At 43.8% G+C, this 16121-nt stretch overlaps 1 long non-coding RNA gene across 2 annotated transcripts; it reads left to right on the forward strand.

The window, feature by feature from the left end:
• The first annotated feature begins 893 nt into the window (after window positions 1-893).
• LOC116957263 (uncharacterized) lies at window positions 894-4473 on the forward strand. 2 transcript variants are annotated; one of them, XR_012930544.1, is made up of 3 exons: window positions 894-3135; window positions 3300-3372; window positions 3742-4473. It is a non-coding gene; the product is annotated as an uncharacterized LOC116957263 (long non-coding RNA). The 2 variants fall into 2 exon arrangements; XR_004405137.2 differs by having other exon boundaries at window positions 894-3372.
• The last annotated feature ends 11648 nt before the right edge of the window (window positions 4474-16121 follow it).

The raw sequence follows: 16121 nt of genomic DNA on the forward strand, positions 1-16121 counted from the left end.
CGCAAAGCTATCACTCAAACCATGAAGAAGAACCCTCTTGAGGAGCCTTTCAAAACCATCACTTTACCCTACATTGCTGGGATCACAAAAAAGATCTCCAAAATCTTGAATAAACACAAGATCCAGGTCCGTTTCAACACATTACATAAAATCCGTGATCTGGTTCCTTCTGTAAAAGATGTGATTCCGGACATACAATACCCTGGTGTCTACAAACTAAGTTGCCTCTGTGGTAGTAGTTACATTGGAGAAACCAAACGCCATGTCTCGGACCGCATTCGTGAACATAAAGCAGACCTTAAACACGGTAGGACCAACACCTCGGCCGTAGCAGATCATTGTTCTAATTCAGTAGGCTCACATGCCATTGACTTTTCCAAGACGGAGGTTCTTTGTAAGCCATCTGGCTTCCATGAGAGATTCGTTCATGAGGCTATCCACATATACAAGCACAGAGACAATTTCAACCGAGAAGATGGATTCTATCTTAGCAAACATTGGAAAGATTTGATAAATCATTTCAGTTCTTGATTGATTGTTCACGCTTACAGTGGCTTTCAGACAGCATACATTATAAAAAATTTCATCTCCCCCCTCCTCTTTTCAAAAAAAAAATAGATGGACTAGTCCTGGGCAAACTGCCAATCGCTGCGCGTGACGCCAACGTTTTTTTTAATAAATAAATAAATTTGCCGTTTTAAAAATAAATTAATGCAAACCAACACACCTGATGATGACCGTTTGAGTTATGGTCGAAACGTCGTGAGAATTTTTTTTTGTTGTTTTATATATATTTTGTTATTTTGTTGTTTCTCTTCAGCGTGACTTTACCGAAAAAACTAAGAATATGAATTACTGCAGTCACGAAAGCTTTAAATAAAAAAATACATCTACAATTGTTTGTTTTGCACACTGTATTTTCTTTATTTTCCATGTATTTTTTTTTTAATAGTGTCCTGGTCGTTTTTTTTTATTCATGTGAATTATAAATGTATATGTTCTTGGCTCTTTCGGTGGGGTCACGTTGGGGGGAAACAATAAAATAATAAAATATATATAAAACAATACAAATTATCACGAATAAACACAAGATCCAGGTCCGTTTCAACACATTACATAAAATCCATGATCTGGTTCCGTCTGTAAAAGATGTGATTCCAGACATACAGTACCCTGGTGTCTACAAACTAAGGTGCCTCTGTGGTAGTAGTTACATTGGAGAAACCAAACGCCATGTCTCGGACCGCATTCGTGAACACAAAGCAGACCTTAAACACGGTAGGACCAACACATCGGCCATGGCAGATCATTGTTATAATTCAGTAGGCTCACATGACATTGACTTCTCCAAGACGGAGGTTCTTTGTAAGCCATCTGGCTACCATGAGAGATTCCTTCATGAGGTTATCCACATATACAAGCACAGAGACAATTTCAACCGAGAAGATGGATTCTGGCTTAGCAATCATTGGAAGGATTTGATAAACAATTTAAGGTCTTAATTGATTGTTCACGCTTACGGTGGCTTTCAGACAGCATACATTAATTTTTCGTCTCCCCCCTCCTCTATTCAGAACATAGATGGACTCGTCCTTCTAAATAAACTGCCAAGTCGCTGCCCGTGGTGCTAACGTTTTTTTAAAATAAATAAATATACCGTTTAAAAATAAATAAATGCAAACCGCCACTTCTTTCAGATGTTTCTTGCCGTTGCTTTTTACACCTGATGATGACCGTTTGTGTTATGGTCGAAACGTCGTGAGAATTTTTTTATTGTTTTATATATATTTTGTTATTTTGTTGTTTCTCTTCAACGTGACTTTACCGAAAAAACTAAGAATATGAATTACTGCAGTCACGAAAGCTTTAAATCAAAATCGGTAGACTCGTCAACCTGGATTGGTGACTCATTAATCCTCTCTAACAATTGTGCCTCATTATCCTCTGCTATTTAATCTATTCGTCTAGTTATGGTGCTAGCCGAAAGAGGAACACGTGCCATCTTTTGAACTGCAGCCTGTCCTAAAAGTTCACAGCAAATGTCCTTAGCAGCAGGCAGGATTAACTCTTCACCAATAGTAAAGGGCTTCTTAGCTTTAGCAATGCAGTTACCCACTAAGAATGATGCTCTCAGTGCAGACACATTTCATGAAGTGGTCACCTTGAATAATTGCTTCTGTTCTTCGTGTTCACGTTTTTTTTATTTTTTTAAACTCCAAAGGCTTATCTTTTAATGCAGTGTGCTTGGTCTCATTGTGGTGAAGCAGTTTTGAAGGTTTCATGGTTTCGTTAGATAGCCGGCCGCCACATATTATACAAAGCGGGCTTGGAGAATGTGAATCACCTGTTGCAATGAACCCGCAATTTAAGTAGGTATTTTCTTTTAAATGCAGCTTTCTTTTTGTTGGCAGTCTTTGAGTCTTCTGCTGTCTCATCATTGGGTCTTTCCCCCTTTTCAAAGAAGCTCTCCAGCGACGTTTGTTTTTTACTCATTCTGGCTAGGGTTAGCTTGTGAGCTTACCAAAACTGTGATTGAGACAAGTGCGCAGTGCGGGAAAGACGCGCGGACAGAAGTGGTAAATAAAATAATGGGCGGGCCACGCGCGGACTAAAATAAGTGTCGGATTCTGACTTCTCATAAGGAGCGCGCAACCTAGATCCTCGCATGCGCAGTTTACAGTAGGCAAGGGCGCCGTAAAGGGGTGGAAGGTTAGGACGATTCTAAGGGCCCAGGCTGATTTAGGGCCCAGAAGAGCAGACCCCCTTTATCTTTTCTTATTTCTTTTCTCTTTTTTTATAAATACATTAAATGTGCTGGGGCCCCTCATGCACTAAATGTTTATTTTGCCCGTTTTGACCATAGATTTAATAATAAAACAAAAACAAATAATGTATTTACTGTTTCAGTCACACCCCTCCCCCTCACAATGGTTCATTCCACCTGCGCTGTCCGAGCTACGATCGCTAGTGTAGCGTCTCTTGCTTATTGCACTTGCTATGATGCAGTGCAGACAGTGACACACGCAGGCATGTCACATCAAAAGTCAGGGCATCAAAAACGGAAAGAAAAGAAGGAAAGAGAAGACAGAGAACGCCGAAGTCGACAGTATGTCACACAGTTTTTCGAAAAGAAAGGTAGCTTGCCCTATTCCTGTATTCCAAAACTTTCAGAGTTACTTATTTTTGTTGCTACATGACCTGCTTTTATCTAGCTAGCTTAGTAAAATAATTACTGAATTATGATTTACATCCAACAATAATAACATTTCTGCTGTCTCCGGGGTTATCATGTCTCGTAGACAGATTCAGCGGCTGCTGCACACCCACGTCCTCCTTCCCCCACGTCCCCCGTCCCCGTCTCAGCCGAACAAGGTGAGCCTGAGCGCGAAACTTCACGAAGATTGAAGCCTCTAAACACGTCTTATCTACTGTGTTCGCCACATGATGATAACTTTACAAAACAAAAAGTAATCTACGCGCTTCAAAAATTACAAAATCAGTTTGCCGTGTGTGTCGTGTGTTCTGTGAAGTGACAGTGCTGCTGCTACGATCGATGCTGTCAAACTTGACGTTCTTAATGTCAATAAAATGCCCCAGAAAAAAATAATATAAAATTGAATAAAAATGTGTCTGGCTATAAGGAGTTTACAAAATAGATATTTTAATATTTTATATTAAGAAAACTAAATAGGCCAATAAAAATAATATGGTTATTATTACGTGTGTGTTTGACTTATACAGATGCAGAGTCAGCTTTATTGTCTGCACCTCGTTCTCCTAATGACCCAGTCCTCTCAGTGTCAGGTAAGGTGAACATGGTCAGCTACCAAGGTAGTAAAAAACTAATTAAGTTTTGGATTGTCTAATTTTTTCTTATGTTGTATAGTTATATGTTTCATATAATATTATTCAACAATGCAGTTAAGAAAATATTAATTCTAAGCTGTAACTTGTTGTTGACTGGGGGACAAAAATGATTTTGCTATCCTAACCCCACAGAAACAAGAGAGAGACAGAGAGTTTTACCAGGAAAGAGTGTGGAAGTTGAGGAAGCGGTGAGAATAGTGGAATATGAGAGCACAGAGGGAGCCCTAAGTGTAAAGGAAGATAACAGAAGAGAGGAAGATGAGAGAACAGAGGAAGCCATGAGAGCAGACTCAGAGGAAGATGAGAGAACAGGGGAAGCCATGAGAGCAGACTCAGAGGAAGATGAGAGAACAGGGGAAACCATGAGTGCAGACTCAGAGGAAGATGAGAGAACAGGGGAAGCCATGAGAGCAGACTCAGAGGAAGATGAAGAAGAGACTGTTGTGTCAAATGATCCTGGTTTGTGGCCAGCAAAAATTAGCAATGCAGACAGAGAAAAAATTGTGGAAAAAATAGCTTCTTCTAAAGATAAAGAACAAGAAATTCCACATGATTCAAAAGGTAAAGCCTTCCCCGAATACCTCAAGTACACAAAGCCAGGAAATTGCAGGGAAAAGATTAAGAGAGACTGGGTCATTTACAGCCAAAGCACAAATGCACTATTTTGTATTCCTTGTGTATTATTTGGTCATCAGCTAAAGAAACCTTGTATGAGCGCACTAAGCAGTCAACATGGTTATAAAATCAAAGACATAACATGGTGTCGAATGTATGATAAATTCCATAACCACGAAAGCAGCAAAGCACACGGAGTGCTACTTAAAATGGAAACCCTTACAACAGTCTGTAATGGCAGCTGTCCCTGGGGGAATAGACAGCAAGCTGAAGAAGCTCATACAAACAGAAATAGACAAAAATAGAGCTATTCTGAAGAGGATACTAGATGTAACCTTGTTCTTGGCCTCTCGAAATTTACCCTTTAGGGGTAAAACAAAAGACCTGGGGGACATTCATAATGGCAACTTCTTGGGCACCCTTGAGCTCCTGTCCCATTATGACCCACTACTCAACGAACATCTACAAAAAGCCAGAGACAAAAAAACAGGAACAAGATTGACACACTATTTAAGCTCAGATATTCAGAACGAATTTATTGAGTTATATGGAAAACGAGTGTTAAGTAGTATTCTTAAGGAAAGGGAGGAATCAGTCTATTATTCAGTCATTTGCGATGCTACTCCTGATATTTCACATACAGAGCAAAATGTATTACTCTTACGATATGTAGGTTTTGATCAAGAAAACAGGAAATGGGAGGTTGTTGAAAGGTTTTTGGAGTTTAAAGATTTTCACAAAAAAACAGGAAGTGAGATTGCAGACATGATTGTAAATGTGCTTAACAGTCATGGCATAGATCTGAATGACTGCAGGGGCCAAGGCTATGATAATGGGGCAAACATGTCTGGAAAAATCAAGGGGGTTCAAGCCCAATTATTAAAAAAGAATAAGCTGGCTACTTTTTCCCCTTGTGCGTCTCATACTCTGAACCTTGTTGGTGTGCATGCAGCTCAATCAAGTCCAGAGGTTACCAACTTTTTTGGCTTTGTCAATCGTCTTTATGCACTTGTTAGTGCCAGCCCAGAGCGATGGGCCATCTATAAGGCAAAACGGGTTGCACTTTACATCGTCTGTCAGACACTCGGTGGAGTGCAAGGGTTAAGGCTGTTCAACCTATAGCCAAGCACCTGCCCAGTGTCCTAGAAGCTCTTGATGCCATCCTCTCAACCTGCAGTCTGACACCAGAGGCTCGGTCTGAAGCCAGCGGCCTAAAAAAGTATTTTGAAACTTTTGATACTGTTTTTCTGTTGACTGTTTGGGTCAAAGTTCTGCAAGCCATTGACAAAAGGAATATTATTCTCCAGTCAGGGAAATTAACTCTTGAGACAGAGGCAGAAAATATCAGAGCATTGCAGGAAGAGATGCAACATCTGAGGGATGAATGGGAGAGTTTCTTTTCTGAAGCATCACTTGTTGCCCAACAGATGAGCATTAACCCTCTGTTCAGGTCAGGATTCAGCCGCCAGAGGAAAAGAAAACGGTTTCACGATGAGACAGAGGTAGAGGGAGCAAGGGAGCACAGTGCAGACACCATATTCAGAAACACTGTGTTTCTTCCCATGATGGACCACATAATCAATGACTTAAGTACCAGGTTTGCCACAACAGCTGAGATCTTGGATCAGTTTTCTGTAGTTGTAAAAATGGGTCAGTTACGTGATGATCAAATCCATTCTGTATGCCAGCCATTGATTTCAAAATACAACACTGATCTGACTTGTGAATTTGAAGATGAAGTCAGACACCTCAACTCTGTATATAGGGCCACTTTCCCAGGGTGTATGTCACCAATTTATCTGCTCAACAGCATTTACAAGATGCAGCTGCAGAGTATTTTTGGGCAGGTCTGCATAGTTTTGCGAATATTTTGCACACTGCCTGTGACCGTTGCTGGTGGCGAGAGAGCATTCAGTAAGCTGAAACTGATAAAAAAAATTATCTGAGGTCTGCTATGTTGCAGGATAGACTTTGTCACCTTGCCATACTATCCATTGAAAGCAAACTGGCAAGAAAGCTGAACTTTGATGATTTGATACGTGATTTTGCCAGCAGAATGGCACGCTGCTGGGCCATTATAAAGTGATGTTGAACATAACTTTGTTAGACCTGGATAACAAACAGTTGATGTCTGGTTCAGTACTTGTTTAGTCCTGGACTGGTTTAGGCCTGGCATTACTCCTGGTGTGTCTTCATTTTGAGCCCTTTTGGCCTAGCTAGTTTTATTCCTGGACTGATTTAATTATGGGTTAGTTCTAACTGATGTTTCCTGATTGAGCAGTTTGACCCAGCTAAAGCTTCTTCATGTAAAGTATATGTCAATATGTGTACATTATGTTCTGTTGTGCTTGCAATTGCAATTGAGATAATAAATGTTCTCCCTTTTATGTAAACAAGTACATATTTCTATATTTTTTTCTTGTTTTTGTAGGCTTTGTACGCATCTTTAGACATTTTAACTATGCAATGTGCTAAGTATCTTTTTAAAAGTATACTGGGCATGTTTATTGGGTTAAATTTTATCTGTAAAAAATGTAGGAGGCCCAGAAATTTTGGTTTCCATAGGGCCCAGAATTTCTGGCGGCACCCCTGACAGTAGGGTTCGCGCTCCTATGATAATCTAATGCTGCTGCTGATCTGACAGGAGGCGGAGCTCAAACGGTAATGTGAGCGATGGGGAGCGGCTGTAAATACAGATGATGAAGCTTCACTCGCTCGCCTCCTGCTGTGCGGCCCGGGCCACGGACCGGTACCGGAACCGGTCCGTGGCCCGGGGGTTGGGGACCCCTGCCCTCGACAACGAAGTTAAGCCTAATTTGCATAATTACATGTACATAATTCCATAAATTTGCATAATTGTATAGAATTACACATTTTACATTGTATTTTCACGATTGTTAATACACCCCTAGATAACGAAGCCAGGCCGAATTTAAATTAGCATACTATAATACAATTTCATGATTTTTTTCAAGACAATATATACAACAAGCACCCTCAAGTGGCAGCTGCCTCTGTGTGGCATAAGGTGGTCCTGCACCAGCCTGCATGTGGGCATGAATCTGTTAATAGGGGGCGATGATTGATGTGTAATCTCAGTTGTGTATTTTGTGGGTAATGTTTCGAATTTGCCAAATTTTTACCACAACGCCAGCATACAATCGCATACTCATTGTAAATGACACAATAGTATGTTTTAGAATCAGATGTTAAGAAGACGGTGCATATTTGTAATTAATGTTCCTGGACTAACCAGGGATGCCTGTCGGATTTGAAGCTTGAACCTCTGCAACAAAAGGAGAATACAATACCACTTGGCTTCCTTTAATCTGAGTACTGCAGTTGTAGGCCTCATCTGACAGAGATCAACTTCTTGTAAATACGATATAACACGATGAAGTACATTTCAGTGCAGTAATTACATTTTGTCAATATGCCTATCAATAATTTAGAATGAAATGTAATGAATACTTGTCTGATTGTGTGCGTACATGTAACATTTTGTTTATAAGGGTCAAACATGGAACACATGTTTGTAGGAGAAAGTGTGTGTTTTGGAAGTCACCTGTACAGATAAATCACGTGAGAGCTGTTGTTCTTGTGATACGGGTCAACTGGTATTTTTCGTGATTCAGGAAGCATCTGCCTCTGGAACAAGTCATTGTCTTTGAAATAAGGAACATTCGCATCATTCATCAGTTACAAGGCATACCACTTAAAAGTTACGTATAGGAGACACATTCTCCACAACACTAATTATAACGTTGTCATACGTGTGTGGCAGTCAGAGTGATAGCTTTGGGGAGCAGGGTGTTTCTTAGATTGGGGAGAAGCGAGGGACTCGCGGGGGTGGCTTTGTGTGAAAGTGGTTGCAGGTGCGTGGTATTGGATTGGCTCGTGCGCACGGGGGTTTGGACTCGTGGGCACGCCGTGCCAATCAAATGGGGGGAAGGACCCAAGGGTGTGATTCAATAAAAGGCCCCGCTATGGGGAACCAAGAGGAAGGGGCGGGGAATTTCATTACGCTCCTGATCCGGCTCAAGGTGGCCTGCTGAACTGGCTCGAGGTGGCTGGGACTGATCTGGCTCCAGGTGGCTGGGGCTGATCGGCTCGAGGTGGCTGCGATCGATCCACTGAGGTGGTGTAAGGAGCCTTTTTTTTTGTTTGGTCTTTTCCAGAGCCGGGTGGTGCGTCGTGCGTGCCTTCGGAGTTTTGCTCGGCGGTTTTCTCCCACTAGCATTCGTGGTGGAGTAAGTCGGTGAGGCCGTGGTTGTCGGGTTGTTGTGTGACTGTGTTGGTTTTTGTGTTATTGCGAGGGTCATTTGGGTTGGTATAGTGGCTTGTGATGCGTGCACTCCTCCGGAGAAGTAGTAACCCTGTTGCCCTTTAACAATGTTGTAAGATTTGTGTAGAGATTCTATTCTAAGTAAACACTATACATCGAATATACAATGAGGGGAAAAAAAGTATTTGATCCCCTGCTGATTTTGTACGTTTGCCCACTGACAAAGAAATGATCAGTCTATATTTTAATGGTAGGTTTATTTGAACAGTGAGAGACAGAATAACAACAACAAAAATCCACATGTCAAAAATGTTGTAAATTGATTTGCATTTTAATGAGGGAAATAAGTATTTGACCCCTCTGCAAAACGTGACTTAGTACTTGGTGGCAAACCCTTGTTGGCAATCACAGAGGTCAGACGTTTCTTGTAGTTGGCCACCAGGTTTGCACACATCTCAGGAGGGATTTTGTCCCACTCCTCTTTGCAGATCTTCTCCAAGTCATTAACGTTTCGAGGCTGACGTTTGTCAACTCGAACCTTCAGCTTCCTCCACAGATTTTTTTTTGGGATTAAGGTCTGGAGACTGGCTAGGCCACTCCAGGACCTTAATGTGCATCTTCTTGAGCCACTCCTTTGTTGCCTTGGTCGTGTGTTTTGGGTCGTTGTCATGCTGGAATACCCATCCACGACCCATTTTTCAATGCCCTGGCTGAGGGAAGGAGGTTCTCACCCAAGATTTGACGGTACATGGCCCTGTCCATCGTCCCTTTGATGCGGTGAAGTTGTCTTGCCCCCTTAGCAGAAAAACACCCCCATAGCATAATGTTTCCACCTCCATATTTGACGGTGGGGATGGTGTTCTTGGGGTCATAGGAAGCATTCCTCCTCCAAACACGGCAAGTTGAGTTGATGCCAAAGAGCTCCATTTTGGTCTCATCTGACCACAACACTTTCACCCAGTTGTCCTCTGAATCATTCAGATGTTCATTGGCAAACTTCAGACGGGCATGTATATTTGCTTTCTTGAGCAGGGGTACCTTGCGGGCGCTGCAGGATTTCAGTCCTTCACAGTGTAGTGTGTTACCAATTGTTTTCTTGGTGACTATGGTCCCAGCTGCCTTGAGATCATTGACAAGATCCTCCCGTGTAGTTCTGGGCTGATTCCTCACAGTTCTCATGATCATTGCAACTCCATGAGGTGAGATCTTGCATGGAGCCCCAGGCCAATTGAGATTGACAGTTTTTTTGTGTTTCTTCCATTTGTGAATAATCGCACCAACTGTTGTCACCTTCTCACCAAGCTGCTTGGCAATGGTCTTGTAGCCCATTACAGCCTTGTGTAGGTCTACAATCTTGTCCCTGACATCCTTGGAGAGCTCTTTGGTCTTGGCTATGGTGGAGAGTTTGGAATCTGATTGATTGCTTCTGTGGACAGGTGTCTTTTATACAGGTAACAAGCTGAGATTAGGAGCACTCCCTTTTAAGAGTGCTCCTAATCTCAGCTCGTTACCTGTATAAAAGACATCTGGGAGCCAGAAATATTTCTGATTTGAGAGGAGGTCGTACTTATTTCCCTCATTAAAATGCAAATCAATTTATAACATTTTTGACATAAGTTTTTCTGGATTTTCTTGTTATTCTGGCTCTCACTGTTCAAATAAACCTACAATTAAAATTCTAGACTGTTCATTTATTTGTCAATGGGCAAACGTACAAAATCAGCAGGGGATCAAATACTTTTTTCCCTCACTGTATCGGGACTAATAAGAGTACTCCACGAGTTATCCTTGTGTTTCACCCATTGAGTTACGTAGGTACGGTCGTTTAGAAGTATTTTAGTCATTCTTTTTTGTTGCATAATCTGTACAAATTAATTAAGTGATGAAACTAAACATTTAGAAAAATCTATGTTACGAATCTACACATTCACAGGGAGACTATTGTGTTGAAATCTTTCTTTTGATCACAGAATCTTGCCCGATTAATTTATTGAAGCCTTGGCCAATGGATAAACATTTGCTGAAGCAGGCACACTGCCGCACACCATTGTTCCAAGACATTTTATTAATTGCATAATCATACCAATGAATTTATTGAGGTCTACTTTTGCTTTCGGGACATGTTTATTTATTGCTGTTTGTATGAATATTGTCACATTAATTTTTAAGGACTTTTTCCTATCGCCATGTATGCTCGCTTTACCCAGTTTAACAAACGTAATAATTGAGGATTAAATGTACGGATCAATGAGTAGGACATCTCGAGGAGTACTGTGTTGACAATTCCTAGCATAAGAGTTAGCATATTAGCGTGTTATCTTTTTGTTTAGAGATAAAAGTTGCTTAACACAAGAGTCTGAGTGGTGCCTTCCAAAGTTAATGCATAAACACATTCCTGCGGAGGGAGCTGGTAGGAACGTTGGGTTGCTCGGTCAATGGCCAGGGTCAACGGCGGCGTTGTGTATTCCACAAATATGCCCAACTGTGAGGGCGGGCACAAGCCGGCGTGAGTAGGTTAAACGTTGAGTTTTATAAGGGCACCACAGGGTTACCAGCCCCTCCCCACCCAGCCCCACCCTCCCCACCCAGCCCCTCCCCATCCAGCCCCACCCCTCCCATTTTTGGATGTACGACAGATGGACGGACACAATAAGCCCCTTGGGCAGGTGTAACCAGGAGGTTCCTACCAGTATAATCTTAATTATAAGAACTGTATCCTGCGGTGAGATCTGAATTTTGAGACCTGACATAAAACACACTAAGACATAATCGGTGAAAGTTAAAGTGAGAATCATTGTCTTATCCCGATTGATAGACAACGAAGCTGAGCTTAATCAGCATACTTACATCACACTTGCATAACTTCAAACAATTCATTGTATTATCCCGATTGATAATACAACCCTAGACAATGAGGCAGAGCCTAATGATCATAATTGCATAAATTAGCATACTCGTATACACTTGCATAACTTAATACAATTAAATCATCCTAATCAACATAACATTATTTGCATAATTACACCCACTAGCATAATTTCGGATAATTACACTTCTAAATTTTCATTTATTTTTTATTATTTTTATAAATGTTTCAAGACCCAATATATACAACACCCTCCCCCAGGACTTCACAAAAATGCTCACCAAATCTGTAAACCTGTTCCTGGGGGTCGGAGATTGGATCACCGTTTTTTCCCCTAATGATGGCAATAGGTGTGGCGCTGCAGGTTACTTTTTTGATGGAGTTAAACGGGGATTTGTGATCGCGGGCCATTGATGCAGACTCCATCTCCACAGCAACCCGCGGCCACTACCCATCCTTGCAGCGCCTCACGGCTCTCCGAACCTCCGAGCGAAGGCTGCGGTAAGCCTCCTCATTTTCAGAATCAGAAAGGGTTTTATTCGTCATGAAAGTTCGCACAGACAAGGAATTTACTTTTGTAGGAAGGTGCATACATTCAACATATAGGAATCTTAAATAAGTGGTATACAAGTCTAACTATACTAAAGGTACAAAGTCTAACTAACACTAAGGGGCTAAAGTATGTAATTTTTTAAATAAATATTGAATATAAGATATAATCTAAAAATAAAAAAATACAAAGAGGGTAATGTTGTATATGCCCCTTTTTCCACAATATCAATAATAATATTTGCCAATGTAATAGTAACCTAAATAAATAAATAAATAGACACCTGCTACCTCATCCCAGCTACCAGCAGATGGAGGTCATAAAAAGGCCATTAAAAATAAATAATAAATTCCGGGGCCCTCCCCTCGAACACCACGCCGCCAGTAGATGAACCATAAAAGGTAATGAACGAAGTCAAAAGGAGACGGGGGGGGGGGGGGGGGGGAGTAAACACTCCAAGGGAATTCCAGGCGCCAAGGACTCCATTTTGGAAATCCTAGACAGTGTGACACCACGCGCACAAGCGAGTTTAAACAATTTTCCTCTTCTTTGCTATTAAAACAACGGGGATAAGCTAACATTATCAATCCTCACACTCACTCCAATTAAAAACCAGGCCACAATCTACATCAGTGAATCATTACCCATTTATTAATTCGAAACAAAATGTTATTTTCACCTTTTAATAATTTTCTACATGACCTGACCGAAGCATCAAGAATAGTTCTGGCAATCAGAGTTATTCCTAAGTCAAAACGAATTCTCTAACCTCAGGACATCAGGAATAAAAGTGAATAAATGATAACGCAAACATAACAGCACGGACCCTCGGATACAGACGAGGAGCAAAAGTTAATACAATGTTAAATCACAAATCTTGGGGAACATAAACAATAATAATGATGCAGTGTTAAATCGAGGGTTGTCCAGAAGAGATGAGGCAAACGGGTCAAGCTTACGAAACCAGGATAAACTGTGTTCCAGAGAGACCCCAGCCGCCTTTGTCTTCCCGCAGCACGAGAGAGCAGGAATTAACACCAGAGCGAAAAAAAATACTCTTTATCGCGGGGATCCATCTGTGCCCACGGAGGACGCTGATCACAGGAAGGAAAACAGATGGCTTAATAAACACACACACAACAACAACCGCCATTTGCCACTAAGTGGTGGTGACATCACCATGACGCTTGTGCCAGGCCATGTGCACCTTGAGGCCACGTGAATTGTCGAACGCCCGCTGGCAGGAGGTCACGGGGCAGACCCAGGTGCCACGGGTCGACTGACTGAGATGACTGGCTGATGCACCACCTGTGCCCCCTACTGTGCCAATCTGCTGTGCTTTAGCCACCCGGCGCTCCGCTCGTTGTTGTGAGCGTCGCTGCTCCCGCTCTCCGTTGTTGTTGGAGGGCGACTGCCTCCAACTGCCCAGTAGCATCCTTCATGAGCCTCCTCCACAGAGGCCGATCTTGACACCGCTGATACCAGTCATCGGCAAGTCCACTCAGCTCCACGTCCTCCTGTACCACATCACTCCATCTCTTCTCTAGCCCGTGCGCGCCCGTTTAGCCCCCTCGATCCGGCCGAACAAAAGCTGTTTGGGCATGCGGTGGCTGGGCATGCGGGCTACATGACCCAGCTATCGCAGCCTTGCCTGCCGGAGGAGCTCACCGATGGGACCTTGCCCAGATCTTTCAAGGATTTGTGAGCTCACAGTCCAGTCTGGTTAAACTCAGGATGGATCGTAGGCAGGCCAGCCTAAATGTTTCTAACCGGCGAAGATGTTGCATTAGGGGGGTCCACGTTTCGCAAGCGTAGAGAAGGGAGGGAATGACCGTGGCCGAGAAGACCTGAAGCTTAGTGCCGAGTGACGGACCAGGTAGCTTCCACACAGCGTTACGCAACCGATGAAAAGATATTGCCGCTCGACTGATTCGGAGTAAGACCTCTGCTGTTAAACTGGAGCCAGTCATAAGCACACTTCCCAGGTATTGAAAACTCTCCACTCTCTCCACAACTGCCCCATCACCGATTGGGAGTTGTGGGGGTGGAGTGTCCGATGGTACAAAATACCCAAGCAGGTGCTTAGTTTTGGTGGGGCTGATGGTAAGGCCCCATCTCTTAGTGGCACGCTCCAGTCTCAGCAGCAGCGTCTCCAACTCCTCCTCTGAATGAGCAGCTATTACCAAATCATCGGCATACATAACGTGGTTGAGCAATAGGGAGCCATCCCTTGACCGCACCCGGGCATCGATCAGCCTCCCATTATATCTGTACCATATGGAGATTCCCCCGGTACTGCTATTGAGGCTTCACGAACTACGTGGTCACAATAGATGTTAAATAATGTGGGAGCCAGAGGACATCCCTGTTGCACCCCAAGGTGTACAGGGAATGGCTCTGACTCCCGGCCACGTAGTTTTACCCGGGCCTGCTCACCATCATGAAGGTCCTTAATGATCGTGAGCAGAGGGTCAGGGACTCCAAAAGCACGAAGAACAACCCAGAGCCCAGGCCTACTGATGGTATCATAGGCCTTGACCAGGTCAATAAAGCAGAGATGTAGGTCGTGTGGGAATTCCCTACACCTCTGCTGTAGCAGACGGACAGAAAATATGGCATCTGTGCAGGACCGCCCTTTCCTGAAACCGCATTGGGGCTCCGCAAGCCTCTCCTCAGCGTGCCTGGCAAGGCGATGTTTAATAATCCTTGCCAGGACCTTTCCCGGCACGCTGAGGAGTGAGATGCCCCTGTAGTTGTTACAGTCTGTGCGGTCCCCCTTCTTACCACCCTTCTTAAAGAGGGGGACCACCAGGGCATCCTTCCAATCCTGCGGAACCCGTCCAGTGGTCCAGACTGTTGTTATGATGTCATATAGGGCAGTCTGTGCACAAACGCCACCCTCCCTCAGCATTTCGCTTGGGAGATCATCTCTGCCCGCTGCCTTTCCTGGTCTCAGACTCCGGATCGCCTTCAGTACTTCCTCAACAGATGGCACCTCAGCCAGCCACTCACAGGGGGTGACTTCTTCCAATATTTGAGGCACCGCAGCCTCAGCAGGGTCATCCCCACTTTGTGCCACGATGGTTTCCTGGTTGAGGGATTTCCCCTCCCCCAGGACCTCGCAGAAATGCTCAGCAAATCTGCAAACCTGTACCTGGGGGTCGGAGATTGGATCACCGTTTTTTCCCCTAATGATGGTAATAGGTGTGGCGCTGCAGGTTACTTTTTTGATGGAGATAAATAGAGATTTGTGGTCACGGGCCACTGAGGCAGACTCCATCTCCTCAGCAACCCACGACCACCACCCATCCTTGCAGCGCCTCACGGCTCTCCGAACCTCCGAGCAAAGGCTGCGGTAAGCCTCCTCATTCTCTGACGTGGGATTCTGTAGCCGATGACAGTGGGCCTGTCGCTTTTTCTCAACTATCCTGAACACCTCCTCTGTCAGCCAGGGTCTCTGGGGAGGTCTGGACCACGTACCCAAAGCAGCCATTGCAGCTGCATGAGTCACAGTCCTAAACCTCGCCCATTTACCCTCGACATCAGGAGGAGTGGGGGACGATGCCAACCCCAGCCGCAAGCGATGATGAAATTCTCATCAGCTAGTTGAGACCCGGCCACCTTAGGTTGGAATGGGGTCCTGGGTGTACACCCACCACCGGAGTGGAAGAATGGCAGGCGCATCTTACAGATGACTAGTCGATGGTCAGAGGACAGATCAGCTCCACGGTAGGTCCTGGTGTCAAGGACATGGGCTCGCATCCGCTGGTCCGTCACTATGTAGTCCAGCAGATGTTCTTGCTTGGACCCGGCATGCATCCATGATGTTGTGTAGATGCGCCGATGCCGGAACAGCGTGTTGGTAATTTCAAGCCCATGGGCTGCACAAAAATCTAGCAGCCTCCTACAGTTGTTATTGAGCTGATCTGACCCATGCC

The sequence above is a fragment of the Petromyzon marinus genome, chromosome 71 (genome assembly GCF_048934315.1).
Source record: "Petromyzon marinus isolate PM22_M1 ecotype Great Lakes invasive population chromosome 71, UKy_Petmar_22M1.pri1.0, whole genome shotgun sequence".
Lineage (NCBI taxonomy): Eukaryota > Metazoa > Chordata > Hyperoartia > Petromyzontiformes > Petromyzontidae > Petromyzon > Petromyzon marinus.